The sequence below is a fragment of the Panthera pardus genome, unplaced genomic scaffold (assembly GCF_024362965.1).
Source record: "Panthera pardus isolate Hobbes unplaced genomic scaffold, ASM2436296v1 HiC_scaffold_12, whole genome shotgun sequence".
NCBI classification, from domain to species: domain Eukaryota; kingdom Metazoa; phylum Chordata; class Mammalia; order Carnivora; family Felidae; genus Panthera; species Panthera pardus.
The window spans coordinates 23,911,703-23,927,863 of record NW_026526677.1 but is presented as its reverse complement, the minus strand read 5'-3'; the positions used below and the strand labels follow the sequence as shown (position 1 = coordinate 23,927,863).

The 16,161-nt window shown below is 36.1% G+C and overlaps 1 pseudogene; it reads left to right on the top strand.

Moving 5' to 3' along the window:
* LOC109245151 (dynein axonemal assembly factor 11-like) overlaps positions 1 to 16,161 on the top strand; it is a 121,842-nt pseudogene that overhangs the window by 88,609 nt on the left and 17,072 nt on the right.

The following is a 16,161-nucleotide window of genomic DNA, read 5'->3' as shown; positions in this document are numbered from 1 at the left end:
TACATGTTCTATCCATTGCTGAGAGTAGGTATTACTGTTATTATATGGCTGTCTATTTCTTCAGGTCTGTCAGTGCTTGTTTTATATAATGAAGTGCTCTGATATTCAGTGCCTATATATTTATGATTTTATGTCTCTCTGGTGAATTGAACTTATTATCATTATATAGCATCCTTCTTTGTCTCCTGAGACTGTTTTTGACTTAATATCTATTTTGTATGATACAATCATAGCCACCCTTTAGGATTCCATTCGCATGGCATATCTTTTTCCATTCCTTCAAGTTTAGCCTGTGTATGCCTTTAAGTTTAAACTAAATTTCTTATAGATAGCATATAGTTGGCTGTTTTCATTTTTTTTCCTTCAGCCACTCTATGTCTTATGATTAGAGAGCCTAATCCATTTATACTTAAAGTAGTTATTGGTAGGTAAGTATCTGTTATTGTCATTTTGTTAATCATTTTCTATCTTAAAGTTCTTTTCTTGTCTCACTGTTTTCCTTTCTAATTTGGTGATTCTTTTACCAACATGGTTTGGCCTTTTTCTTTTCTTTCTTTTTTTTTTTTTTTTAATTATCCTCTTTTATGATGATAAAAACTCAAATTCGATTGCATAAAAAGTTTTACATTCACTTCTCTATCATACTTTGTTATTGATTATATCTTTTTTGTACTCATTACAATTACAATGTATTAGAATTTGTTGTACAATACATATTAAATAGTAAAATTTACACATTTTTATATTATGTATTCATTAAAATGTTTTTATAGTTATAGTTATTCTTAACACATTTGTCTTTTCACTTTTATGCTAAAATTAAAGGTGACTTACATACTACCAATACAGTATTAGAGTATTCTGTATTTGTCTATTATTTACTCTTCCCAGTAACTTCTATACTGTTTAGGATCTTTTCATTTCAACTTGAGGAATACTACTTTGAAATGTACTATCCCATGCCTGCAAGGTTGCTGCTGAAAAATTCACTGCAAGTCTTATGATGGCTCCCTTGTACATGATGATTAGTTTTCTCTTGCTGGTTTCAAAATTCTTTCTCTTTGACGTTTAATAATTTTATTATATTGTAGCTGAGTATAAATTCCTTTTGTTCATCTTTTTAAGGGATCCTCTGGAATTCATGAATCTGGATGTCCTTTTCCCTCCCCAGATTTGAGACATTTTGGCCATTATTTTTTAATTAAGGTTTCTGCCCTGCTCTCTCTTTTCTCTTTCTGGGACTCACATATGCACATATTAATTTGCTTGATGATGTCCTGTAATTCTGTTAGGCTTTTTTCATATTGTGTTATTCATTTTGCTTCTCTAACTGGACAATTTCAAATGATTTATCTTCATGTTGGCTGATTTTCCCTTTTGCTTGATCAAGTATGTTGTTAAAACCCTCTGAAGAATTTTTCAGTTATATTCTTCTGGTCCACAATTTGTTTTTATTTGTTTTTGGTTGTTTGTTTGTTACACTTTCTCTTTCTTTGTTAGTATTGTCATTTTGTTCATGTATCATTTTCTGGATTTTGTTTAGCTGTTTATCTGTGTTCTCTTCTAGTTCATTAAACTTCTTTGAGACAATTATTTTGAATTATTTATCAGGGAATTTATACATCTCCATTTCTTTAGGCTCAATTCTTAGAGATTTATTTTATTTCTTTTATCATGTCATCTTTTCCTTTTCTTCATGTTTCTTGAAGCATTGCATTCATGCCTAGACATTTGAAGAAACAGTCATGCTTCCCAATCTTTAAGGACTGGCTTTGGCAGGGTAAGATCTTTCCTAATTAGCCTGTCTGGAGATGCTGAGAGTCTTTCAGACATTTTCTATGAATTTGCCTTCTCTGAATTTTTGCATATAGATTTCTAATGAGCGGATTAACAGCTTGGGTCAGTTTGGACTGACAAGGGTAAAGTGAAGTTGCTCTTCCTATTCATTTTCTTGGTTTTGTGCTTATCTAGGATACTGCATTTTCTTAACTTGATTAACTTAACTTTTCATAAATGTATTTTGTTTTGTATATGGCTTTTAAATAGTTATTTCTGTGGGGGTGATGATAAATGGGACTTCCTGTTTCACCATCTTACATCTCACTAATGTCACTCCTCTCTCTCTCTAATTTAGCCTGTCATTTCCCTAAATTGTAACTATTTCTGTTTGAGTCTGCCTCCTGCTTAAGAGTTTGAAATACTTATTCTTCACCTATCACAATTTCTAGCCTGGCACAGAACTAAAATTTCTTTTTGGAAGAATAAACTTCTTCTTTCCTGCTGGGCTTACTATATACCATTTTGCCAGTTTGCTTTTAAGTATGAAAAGGAATCCCATTGTGGACACTTATAATGAGCAGGCTCAAATTATCATAAGGCCAAGATAACAGATTTTTTACACAACCTCAGAAAGAAAACTAAATTTGTCAGAGCATCATCCTTCTCATAAGATAGATTCAGATATTGTCACTGTGTGAGTAGATATCACCACCTAGATCGGGGGCAGGGGATGCAGAGAAGCCTCCTATCTTTCGTAATAGAGTAGGAAGGAATAAGCAGGCCTTTGTAAAACAATCATGTAGAATAGACCTCTGGAAGAAGGCATCCACGCTCAGCTTCAAGCCTGACTGTTACAGAAAATGGTTGGCAATTTCAGTGCAAGGTTGTAGGTGACCAACCTCTGAGCCAAATTTCCCTTGTATCCTTGGAATAACAGGGCCATAATAGCAGAAAATAATTTGTTCCCAGACTGAAAAAAAGATGTGCCATCAGAACACAATGTTTATATGCCAGTGTTCCTTAGGCATATAAATAATATCCCTGAGATGCAGAAAGTATTGTTACTTTTACTGATGGAAATTTAATCCTGTTTGATTGCCGATTCATCCCAGATTCAACCCTTCCCCCTTAGTTATCTTCATTCAGGCATAGTCAGTTGGGACATGAGCTTGAAAGTGCAATAGCAAATGGGGGAACATGAAGATAAAATCCACATGGGAAGAAGAAAACGTAGCACTTTCCCGTATCACTATCCAGACCATTGAACCATGGCATCAGCATTGTTATGCTTACTTTTGGACACTTCATTTCATAGGCAGAAGATACCATGTTGTCCACGTTCTGGTTTCCAAAGCTTCCAAACCAGATATGCTCTGATCAGTATTCTAGATTAAAATTTAGAAAATCATAACATACACTTTGGGCTCTACAAAATTTTGTTTTACTATAGACCCAAGCACTTTCCTTTTGATATGAAAATGTTGTGCTTCCATTCCTTGTAAGAGACTTCAGTGACCATGCATAATGGAAAAGGTGGGTCAGCTGGTTGCCTTTCATAAAGCAATAGCACCTCCAAGGCTTCAAAATGTTTGCTTTATAAACTACCCTCAACCTGTCACTTACAATTTCCGTTTTCATTATAAATAAGCAGCAAAATGTGCAGACTGCCTGTGTTGCAGTAAAACACAGCTGTTTCCATTTGCTTTCCCATCAGTTTCATTTTCACATCATTCTGCAGTAGAATTGAATTGAATCATTTCATCTCTGGTACAAGGAGTGTTCTGCAGTTTAGTAACCAGTCAGCCTGTAATCTTTAATTTCACTTCCTTTTGTTTCCCAATAGCCTAGAGTTTGGTTTCCTAGGACTTTGGTTTCCAACTGTGGCATTCTTAATATGGTATGTGCTGGGCTTGGATGCTAATAAACAACTGACCACACCTCGCTCCTCCACAAAATTAAAAGAACTTTGGCTAATTCTGAGTATCAAAATGTAGTAAGTCTTTCAATTTCAGGTAGTTGGGGAAGAGAGTGTGATTTTTCATCACTGGGAAAAATGCAGTTTGCATGTGAATTATTCAGGTTATGAAAGACAAATGTTACATGTGAATTGTTTGTACCACAACAAAAGAAAACCTGGCTATTATTATTTAATAATAGCTATCATGTTCACGGTATGTATTTTTCAGAGGTTGACAACATATTGTATCACTTAATTTTTTCAACTGTACTGATTAAGGCAGGTAATATTATTAACTCCTTCTTCTAAACTATATTAGAAAGGTAATTAATATTATCTCAAAGTCACCTAATCAAGTGGGTAGAACATTGAACATACCTTCTTGATTGAGTGAATAGAGACATCAATTAATAAGTCTTAGAGCTGTAATTCCAATCCATATACAGTACTCCTTTCCCAAAGAGCACATTTTCTTACCCATGCTTATATCACCAGTTTTTGGAGTGAGCTTCTGCCCCGTACAAAGTTGTCTATGTTTTGTGAACTCTCATCTAGGTTCTGTGCTGTTTCTTCACCTGGTATCTGTATTCATACTGACAGTATGAAATTCTCTAGCATTCTCAGGTGAACTCCCAACAACAAATATGGACCCTGTCACTTACTATTCGTGGATGCCCTTGATCTTACACTTGCTAGGAGGACACTAACAATCATTGGTTCTCAGGGGTTGACAGATAGTTAAAAAAATAAGGCCATAGGACATGAGTCACACTCCCAGGAAAACTGATAATTGAGTGAGAGCTCTGTGTATAATAAGATCCTCCGGTTTATGTATTAGACTGATGGCTTGTGAGGACTTCAATTTTACTACATCTTGGGAGTATTAAATATTGCTGTACATGGGAATACTGTAGTATTCTTACTCAGCCCAACTGTGCCAGAGTCCAGCTCCAGCAGGTCCAGGGGTTCCCGAAGGATGAACGGTGTCGGTGAAAAAGTGAAAATAAAACAAAAATAAAATAAAAACAAAAAATAAAAATGGACACAGACAACAGCAGTGTGTTGAACTGGCCAATTTATTGTAGCAAATGTGGCATTATATATGCTAGTGATTTCCTTGTAGCATACATCATCTATGTTTTTCTAACATCACCTAGTTTTAAAAATGTTCCTACATGTTTAAGAAATAACATGGCGATTTCTCATAAAGTTCCCACATACCCTTTGATTATTGATTAATTTCTTACCTTATTCCATTATACATCTGCGTTTATCTATAATCTACAAAGCATTTGCTTTGCTGTTCTCGTGAAAGGCCCTCCATTTCTCGATGCCTCAAGTGGAACAGTTACAGGGACATGACCTCCTAACCACATGAGGCCAGAAGAACAATGTGTTTGCCTCAGTCTGAGGTGCCGGGAAGGGGCCGATAGGGCCTTAGAAACCCATGCCTCACACGTTCTCAGAGAGACAATGCACCTAGGAACTAATGAACCATTCTGTACCTTAACCGACTAGGTTCAGTCATCATCTGGAATGCCTCCAGGGGGCCAGGTGGGCCTAGGGGTTGAAGTCACCTGTGCCCAGAGATACACTCCTTAGTTGCTGGAGTGAGGCTTTCAGATCCATATGTGTCTCCTTTACAGGCCCTCTTTGCTGGCAAATGTATGAGGCTATCCGTCCTGTAAGTAGAGGAGTCTCCATAGGGGATAGCAAGGGCTAAACGTAAGGCTGCACAATTTCTTGCAGAACCTCGTTTTCTTCCCTAATGGTTTTTTTCCCAGGAGGCCTACCGAGGACAATTCCCTAACAGACAATACCCGAGGTACTTTAATAAAGCCAAATTACCTAAAAGCGGGAGTACAAGAAGCTTCACTGTCGGTAGGCCGCCTTGCAGTCACCAATCCATCCACAGCCCGGGCCTTGCCACTCAGGCTGGGATAGCTTGGCTATCCAGCACAACTGAAGCAAAGTCTTTTTTTGGGGGGACAATCTTCTTGCTTAGAAACCATTGCTCTTGGTTCCCTCCACTTTCTCCCTGTCCTTCCTTGGCTTCCCATTCGCAATATTCCTCATATCAAATATTTATTGCATTCTTCTACATTTTTTGTTACACTAACACTTAAAGGCATATCAGCAAAAGGCCAATTGCCCATGCAAACCATACAGATAATACTGAACTGAAAATTCATAGTGCCTTTTTGAGATTAGAGATTCAAAGCTTTCCTTTTTTTAAATTTTTTAACGTTTTATTTATTTTTGAGAGAGAGAGAGACAGAGACAGAGAGACAGAGTATGAGTGGGGGAGGGACAGAGAAAGAGGGAGACAGAATCCAAAGCAGGCTCCAGACTCCAAGCTGTCAACACAGAGCCCGATGCGGAGCTCAAGCTCACGAACCATGAGATCATGACCTGAGCCAAAGTCGGACGCTTAACCAACTGAGCCATCCAGGCGCCCCGAGACTGCAAACTTTCCTAAATTTGGAAAGATGATCCATGTCTATGGTCTCTCTCAAAGAAAATCATAATCTCTTCCTTCCTACAAATAAATGAGCCAAATGATATCTTCTAGTAGAAAGTTTCTATATCCACATAAGAAGAGAGTTTTCATATATTCCTTGTCCCCACATATACACAGCCTTACCCACTGTCAACATCCTGTACAAAGGTGGTACATTCATTACAATCAGTGAACCTGCATCAATTCATCATTATTACTCAAAGTCCACAGTTTACATTAAAGTTCATTTTTGGTACATTGTATGAGTTTTGACAAATGTATCTTGACATATATCCACAATTACAATGTCATATAGAATTGGCAACCACCCAGTCTTTTTACGGTCTCCATAGTTTTGCCTTTTCTAGAATATCATATAGTTGGAATCATAGAGCATATAGTCTTTTCAGATTGGCTTCTTTCACTTACTGAGATACATGAATGTTTCCTCATGTCTTTTCATGGCTTGATAGCTCATTGCTTTTTAGCATTGAATGGTTTTCAAGTGTCTGGACATACCATGGTTTATTTATCCATTTACCTACTGAAGTATATATATCTTGGTGGATTCTGAGTTTGGGCAATTACAAATATGGGTGCTATAAACATTTGTGTGTAGCTTTTTGTATGGACGTAGTTTTCAGCTCATTTAGGTACATACCGAGGAGCAGGATTGCTGGATTTTTTGATACGTGTATGTTTAGTTTTATAGGAAACTGCCGAGCTGTCTTCCAAAATGTGTGTACTAAACAAACAAACAAAGCCCAGTGTGTCTGTACCATGTCACTATATTCCGTATTCCAGCCATCAGTGAATGAAAGTTCTTATTGCTCCACATCTTAATCTGAATTTGGTATTGCCAGTGTTTTTTTTGTTTTTTGTTTGTTTGTTGTCTATTCTAATAGGTGTGTAATACAATCTCATTGTTGTTCTAATTTTCAAATCCTTAATAATGTATAGTGTAGAATATTTTTCATATGCTTGTTTGTCACCAGTATATCTTCCTTGGTGGGCTATTCAAATATTTTGCCCATTTTTTAAAACTGAGTTGTTTGTTTTCCTTTTGTTGAGACTTGTTTGTATATTCTGGATAGCAGTCCTTTGTTAGATATGTCTCTTGCAAATATTTTTTCCCAGGTTTGTGGCTTGTCTTCTTATTTTTGTGACAGTGTCTTGTACAGAGCAGAAGTTCTTAATATTAATGATGTCCAGCTTAATCAATTACTTATTTCATAAATCGTGACCTCAGTGTGTATTTAAAAATTATTTGCCAAACCCAAGGTAACCTATATTTTCTCCTGTTATATCCTGCAAGTTTTATAGTTTTGCATTTTGCATTTAGGTCTATGGAATTTTGAGTCAATTTTATGAAAGGTGTAAAGTCCATGTCCAGATTTTTTTTTTTTTTTGCAACAGTTGTCCAGTTGTTCCAAAACCATTTGTTGAAAAGTCTATCTTTTCTCCATTGCATGGCCTTCTTTTTAAAAAATCAGTTGGCTGTATTATGTGGTTCTATTTCTGGGCTCTTTATTCTATTCCATTAATCTCATTCCAGGAGTGTTAATGCTTATCTCATACAACGTTAATGGCAAATATATAAGATAGCCATTGTTACACTCATTTTGTAGATGAGAAAAAGTAGGTTTTTCAAGGCTAATGACTTTGCTCAGTGTCTGACCCATCTGCATTCAAATTCAGCTCCACATTGCTCTATTGTTTCTTCTCATTCCATAAAATCAAATATAATATTTATACATAAGAGTTTGGGGTTTGGGTAGAATACACACACGCACACAAAAATGATGAGTAGAGTAAGTTCAACATTATTTAATACTAGCACAGTTGTTCTTCCTTTCTCTCCTATTTTTTGGTGCTCCTTTAGGCTCTCTTATTTTAAATCTTTATTTGGGTCTGGATCAACACAAAAGGTTAAGAATTTTAATACATACCCTGAGTATTTAAATCATAAAACTATTCACACCTGAACTTGTTCTATATTTAGGGCGAAGATTGTGTGAATAACTTGACTTATTTGCACATTAGAATGTTTTTATACCCTGGTCTTAGGCATGAGCCTAAATAAAGATATTAATGCTCTTTTAAAAAATCGTGAAAAATATAAGACCAGTTATTTGCTTTTGTAAAGCTTTTTTAAAAGCCACAACATCAAGGAAGGAAGAAAAGTTAGTTAAAAGGAACCCAGTTTGCAAAAAAAGGATTGCATGTGATTTTCCTTCTGGTCTATTTTTAAGGTATTCAGTGTATATACCGTCACTGGGGATACTGCTTGACAGATGAATCTGTCACTAAGAAAAAAGATAATCATGTTTTTTAAAACTATCCTAAGAGAAATCAGAAAACTCTTTGCAAGTAATGGGAATTTATCTGAAATAAGATCTAGTAGAGACCCATTAATATTTTTTGAGATAAATTTATTTCCTTATCCTAAATTGCATAGCAATAGAGGTTTAAAGGACATGCTATTTATTTGCAAATAGTATTTTCCCCAGTGTGATGGGAGTAATCTCAACAGGAAAAATGGTGTTAATGGCTTAGAAAAAATGTCAAATGGTGAGATGGCTCTATTATTCACACTCTATCTTATATGAATTGGAGACTATAATGATCGCAGAGAAATTAAGACATTTAATAATCATTTAATTGACATTTAAAAAAATTTCTTACTTCAGCAGATACTAAATTACCTTCTCTTTTGTGTTATTTGCAGGTCTATTTCAGCTTATTTAGAAATATTACAAGTGAATCAAGGGCTAAATACATCAACATAGAAATTATTGTTGACTACTAAACTTGAATAGAATATTAATGATCTTAATTGAAGTCTTTTACTTTCTTTAAAATTCTCCTTAAGTGTGATTGTAGTTTGAAAAGTGATTGTAAAATAGTGTACTAGAATTTTGAAGTGATTTTCTCAAGTGTCTCTGACACTATATTTACTCTCCTTTGAAATAAATGGATACTTTTCCTTCCTTGCTAATGTTGAGAATTCCACTTGGAATTTAAAGCAGTTTTGATGGCCTTCTTAAAATAAATATGCATTCTTTTAGAAAAAATTGTTATTCTTTCTTACTTCCTTCTGGTCACTGTAAAGGAAAGAATTCTCTGAGTTTTCTCTGTCAAGATACAGAATATAGCAGCTTTATTTTCATTGAAATTATTCTTATTTAACAATATAATAGTAGTACTAGTAATAATTTATTACATGATTATTTTGTTTCAGACCTTTTACTAAGCCCCTTTGATATGGATTTTTTTCTTCATTGCTTGGTTTTGCAATTTTTTTAAGTCATCCTACCAGAAAATATACTTATTTATAAGTGTGTGTAGGTTACTATATAAGAAAACAATAATAGCAAAATATTTTGTGAGAATTCACTTAAATGTACATTATTTTTTGAATACATTTTTTTAAACCTTAAAATATATGTATGAAGTTAAAAATTCAATAGTGCTAAAAAAAGCACATAGAACATTCATGGGCAAATAATGGACCTGAAGTAGGTTGTATCCACGCAACATGGAGCTATCGTGGATTATTCCAATACAGATTATGAGGACTGACTGGATTTTGAAATAATATACTTTTATGTGTTGGGATAGTTGATTTTATGTGTTCACTTGACTGGAATTAGTGATGTTCAGATAGCTAGTAAAGGATTATTTCTGGTATGTCTGTGAAGATGTTTCTGGAAGAGATTAGGATTTGAATTGGTAGACTAAGTAAAACAGAAAGGTGGAAGAAGACTCTATTTGCTCTCTGTGTAAACTGGAACATCCACCTTCCCCTCTTCTACAACTTCAGCCCTCTTGGTTTTTAGACCTTCACCTTGGATCTGGACTTATACCTTTGGGCTCCCCTGGTCCTCTGGCCTCTGGACTCAGAATGAATTATACCACTGGTTCTCCAGCTTCCAGACAACAGATCATGGAACTTTTTGCCCTCCGTAATGAACAGGCCTGAGTAGGCTCTAAAGGCATAAGTTAGTAACATGAAAAAGTGGCCCAAATGTCTGTGGTCACCGCTCCTGCTTTTCTCTCCCAGACTGCACCTATTGTCTTATGGGAAATTCCCTGTGATCATTTGACAGAGGAAGAGAAGGCCTGTTTATTGGTGGTTCTGTAGAACATGTAGGCATCACCCAAAAGTGGACAGCTGTCCGTATCCCACTACAACCCTTCTCTGGGGCATTCCTGAAGGACAGTGATGAAAGAAATTCTCCCAGTGGGCAGAACTTTGGGACCTGAACCTGGTTGACTTTGCTTGGAAGGAGAAATGGCCAGATACGCGGTCACATACTGATTAAAATACTGTAGCCAATGGTTTGGCTGATGGCCAGGGGCTTGCAAGGAACATGTTTAGAAAATTGGTGATAAAGAAATGTGGGTAAGAGATATGCAGATAGATCTCTCTGAATGGGCAAAACACATGAAGATATTTCTGTCTTATGGCACTGTTCACCAGAGGATGACCTTAGTAGAAGAGGGCTTTCATAACCTAGTAGGTAGGATGACCTGTTTTATGGATACCAGTCCTTCTTCAACTATCCCTGTCATCACCCAATGTGTTCATGAACAAAGATGCCATAGAGACAGGGATGGAAGTTATACATGGACTCAGCAATCTGGACTTCTACTTAACAAGACTGAGATGGCTGCAACCACCACTGAATGTCCAATCTACTAGAAGCAGAGATAAATATTCAGCCCCCCAATATGGCATCATTCTCTTGGATGATCAGACAGCTATCTGCTGGCAAGTCGATTAGATTGGACAGCTTCCAACATAGAAGAGGCAACATTTGTCCTTACTAGAATAGACACTTACTCTGGATATGGTTTTGCCTTCCTTTCATGCAATACTTTTGTCAAAACTACGATCTGTGACTTACAGAATGTCTTATTCATTGTTATGGTTTTCTACATTGCATTCTTTGTAATAGAGAACTCACTTCATAGAAAAAAAATACAGCATGGATTTATGCTTTATGGATTCATTTGTAGCCTTGTTCTCCAATATCTTGAAGCAGCTGGCTTGACAGAATGGTGAAATGGCTTCCGAAAACTTGGTTACAGTATGAGTTAGGTGGTAATAGCTTGAAGGGCTGGAGCAGGGTTTTCCAGAAGGCTGTATATGCTCTAGATCAGCATCCAGCATGGTGCTGTTTCTCTGGTAGTTGAGATTTATGGTTTAAGAGATGAAGATGGAAGTGGTACCATTCACCGTTACCCTGGTGATCCACTGGCACAATTTGTGCTTCCTATTTTTGTGACTTTATGCTTTGCAACCAAGAGTCCTTAGCTGCAGTGGGAAGAATGCTTCTACACAACAATGATTTTATTGAACTGGAATTTAGGACTGTCATCCAGCTACTTCCTCCTGCCTCTTAATCAACAGGCAAATAAAGGGAGTTACAGTGTTTTGACTAAGGTGAGTGATCCTGAGCACCAAGGGGAAATTGAAAAACTACTCCATAATGAGGGTAAGGAAGGGTATGTCTGGAATTTGGGAGAGCCCTTCGGTAATCTCTTTGTGTTACATGCCCTGTGATTAAGGCTAATGAGAAACTATAATGATGCAATCCAGACCCTTCAGGGAGGAGAGTTTGGGTCATCCTACCAGTTAAAGGACAATGACCAGTTTAAATGCTTGCTGAAGGCAAAGGGATAACAGAATGAGTAGCAGAAATTAGTGATAAATACCATCTATGACCATGTGATCAATTGCCAGAAAAAAAAAGGACTATAATTGTCATGAGTATTTCTTCCTTATTTTCTTTATGAATACATTTGCATGTTTATATGTAAATATAATAAGCAAACTTATTTGTTCTCTTATTTCTCTTATTATCTTACCATGTAACATAAGAATACTTGACTTTATATCAGTATTAAGTATTGGTAATTTTTCATCATCATTTTTAAGTTAGGAGATATTAAGAGAAGAGTAAACATCAGTTAGGGACTTAACCTCCTCTTCTGGGGAAGTGTGTTGTCAGTTGTATGCAGCACAGTTGTATCATCTTAAGTGAAATTATGACCTTATTATTGTATTTATTTGAAGATTAAATATAGTTTAAGGAGATACATAGGAAGACAAAGGGAGGACATGAGACAGAAAGGTTTTGTGTCAACTTGACTGAGCTAACATATGAACAGATAGCTGGCAAACATTATTTCTGGGTGTATCTGTGAGGTGTATCTGGAAGAGATTAGCATTTGAGTTTTGTAAGCTGAATAAAGGAGATCATCCTCACCAATGCAAGTTGACATCACCCCATCATTTGAGGCCCTACAGTGAACAAAAAAGTAAAGGAAAGGCAAGTCTGCTCTCTGCTTGAGCTGGAATATCTATCTTCTGCACTCAGACATCAATGTTTCCGGGTTTTGGGGTTTAAACACTTGGCCTAGGGGGGTCTGGGTGGCTCAGTCAGTTAGGCATCTGACTCTTGATTTTGGCTCATATCATGATCTCATGGTTCGTGAGTTCGAGCCCTGTGTCAGACTCTCTGCTGACAATGTGGAGTCTGTTTGAATTCTCTATCTTCCCCTCTCCCTGCCCCTATCCCCGTCAAAAATAAATAAGTAAACTTAAAAAAAAAAAAAAAGAAAAAAGATTTGGCCTAAAACTTACACTCTTGGACTCCTGATTCTTGGGCCTTTGGACTCCATCTGGAAGTTATATCATTGGCTCCTCTGGTTCTCAGGCCTTTGGACTTGGACTAAATTTCACCACTGGCTTTCCTCCTTCTCCAGCTTGCAGATCTTGGAACTTCTTGGAATTCCTATAATAAATTCCTATATACATTTTTTTCATCTGAAATATATATATATATATATATATATATATATATATATATATATATATATATATATATATTTATCTTTTCAAAAGCCTACACCCTTTGAAGAATGAAAAGCATCACAGAAGACAAGTAATATTAGAGAAGGCATTATGTGTATGATCAAATTGTCTGTATCGTACATTACCTATACCTTTACGCTAGAATATAGGTCATTTATTGGGAGTAAACTAGAAATGGAAATAGAGACTAACTGGAAGTGATGAATGTATATGAAAAATTTATCTATCTATAGGTATCTATATGTATAGATCTAGATATATATTTGGCTTTATTTCTTTGGAAAGCCCTAATAAATGTGTGTAGTAGGATTTGAAAGATGGTCAAGCCATCACTCAATATCTGAAATAAAAAGTCAAAGCTGACTTTATTGTTTGCTATAATAAGAGAGAGCTATGCTGGTCAGGCGTACAAGGTCATATATTAGGTCATCCTTATACAAGGATTCAGGGAAGCATGGTGCTTAGTGATTGGCTAACTTTACTTCTAGACGTGTAAGTAGGCAAACATAATTTGTAGAATTATGACGCTATAGAAGGATGGCACTGTTGTTAACTGGTTGAAATTCAGGGACATATTTTTAAGAGATAGTTCATTGTTGATTGGCTGACTTTCAAAAGCAAGCAGCCAAAATTAATTGGTTGGATTAATGTTTGTTGAAGTGGTTGTATTTGTCAGGGTTCAAAAAGAGAAGCATAATGGGAATGTGTATACATCAGTATATACAGATTTATACCCATATCTGTCTACTCTTTCGTCCTTCCTTCCTTCCTTCCTTCCCGATTCTGCTTTGTAAGTGGAAGTCTCTCTTTATCTCTAGGGAATGCCTAAGCCCTCTTTTGAGAAATTCTGATTCAGTCATTCCCACCCAAAATAATCTCTCAAGTTTATTGTCTATTGATTACAGATTTTTTTCTTTTCTTAAATTTTTTATGTTAATTCCAGTATAGTTAACATAAAGTGTAATATTAAATGATTATGGATTTTAATTATATCTGCAAAATCTCTTCATGGCAACACCTGGATTAGTGTTTGATTGGATAAGGGGGAAAAGTTGTGTGTGTGGTATAAAATATCCATTTCTTCTCTTCCATCCTCCAACTTTTGTGAGATACTATCTCTTATAGCCCACCCTATCCAAAAACATACTAGGAAGGGAATTTGGGGGATCTATCCAAGATGAACCACCATAAAGTTATCACACAAATTTTCTGTGACCAGAGAGAAAATCTTTTCATTTGTGGGAACTTTTGTTATTCTTATCAATCTTTTCCATTATTTCCTTTCTCTAATTGTCCCCTTTCCTTATACCTCACAACTTTTTTATACTTCACTTACTGCATCCAGGAATGTATGTGGCATAGAATAAAGTCAAAGGAAAATCACTTTGTTCCTGGTCTTTCTTTTCAAAACCCTAGGCCCTTTGGAAAATGAAAGCATCACAGAAGACACAAGTAATATTAGAGAACATATCATATGTATGATTAGACTTCATTACTGTCTATTACCTCTACCTTCAGGCTAGAATGTAGATTATTTGTTGGGGGTAAACTAGAGATGGAAATAGAGACTAAGTGGAAGTGATGGATGTGTAAGCAAGGTAACTACAGGACAGAAGGCATGCTGGGTAATGCACTGAAGAGCTGGCCTGACCCTGTATGAGTTTAAGATGAAGGCGAAGTTCTACCTTCAGTTTAGGTAATGCTATACAGAAGAACTGACACATCTGGGATGGGAAAGCACTCTATTGTGTATGTCTTTAGGTAGATACGGTTGCTTAGAATCAAAGATATTTCCTATTCCTGGTTGAGACAAGTAGATGACCCACATGTACCTGAACAGCACAGAAGTAGCAGAGGATATTCTTGGACCTGAAGGAATATCTCAGGTGTGACCTTTGTGGACCTAGGTCTGAAGTCTGTATAGATTAAAGATATCCTACTGGAAGCTTTAGTTAATTGCTGACTTCAAGAACTGTACCCAACCTACAGCCCCAAATCAAATTAAAAAGTATAAACTTAGATACAATCTCCTGGAAAAGTGTGGGAATAACTCTCAAAATGATTAATACCAAATTTCTTCCACCCTGGTAGAGAGGTGGCTCAAAATAGAAATTAGTAGAATTTATAGAAAATAAACATATAAGTTAAAATTCAAATACATGAAATCCCTTTGGTTTTTATATTTAATAATGATCAAGTTCTGAATTGTAACTGTAATTACCATCCCAGTATTTTCAATACTTTCTATTTGGTGCTTGAACTGGGGCTTTGATCTTGCTCTTTCCCTCTTTGGCTCTAATACAGTCATTGGGCTTCAAAAAACTGCCTAAAAAAGCCCCCTTGCTCCCACCTTTTTTGAAGAATTTACTTCTTATGGATCATAAGAATAAGAATTTAAAACTTTAAGCCCTCCTACCTTCTGCTGGTCAATGAATATGTACTACAGTATGTAATAATACCTAAGTCATTCCTCCACTCTGAACCCAATCCAATTCTATTATTTGATTTTGGAAATGGATTTTGAACATGGGCCTGTTTGACTAATCAGATGATCATTTTCCTATTCTTTTCTATTTAAATGCTGAGTGGCAGAGCTGTATTTGGGAGGGCAATGATTTCATTACACCAACCAGGGGAACTGCCATTCCAGCAAAACAACAAAAGCCAAGTTGGCTAAGGGAAAATGTTCCCTATCACACTGAAGGAGCCACAAGAGAAATACCGACAAATGTCACCTCAGACACAATGACTACAGGATTACAGAAATCTAATTAGCTATTTCATTAACTGAGTCTTGTCTGTGGAGATGGCAAACAATGAGGATGCAGAAGCATCCATTCATTGGAAGTATACGGAACTGTCAAGGAGATTGTTCAATAATTTGTTCTCTGTATTTCTTCAGGTAGTGGAGGTGGGGCTAGCAAGGTTGAGTGACTGATTTAAAAAGATGCATTTCAGAGGGTTTTTAAAAACAGACCACTTCCAGGGAGCTAAATCTGCTGTTGTGGATAATATTGACACTAATGCTTTAGAAATTTCATT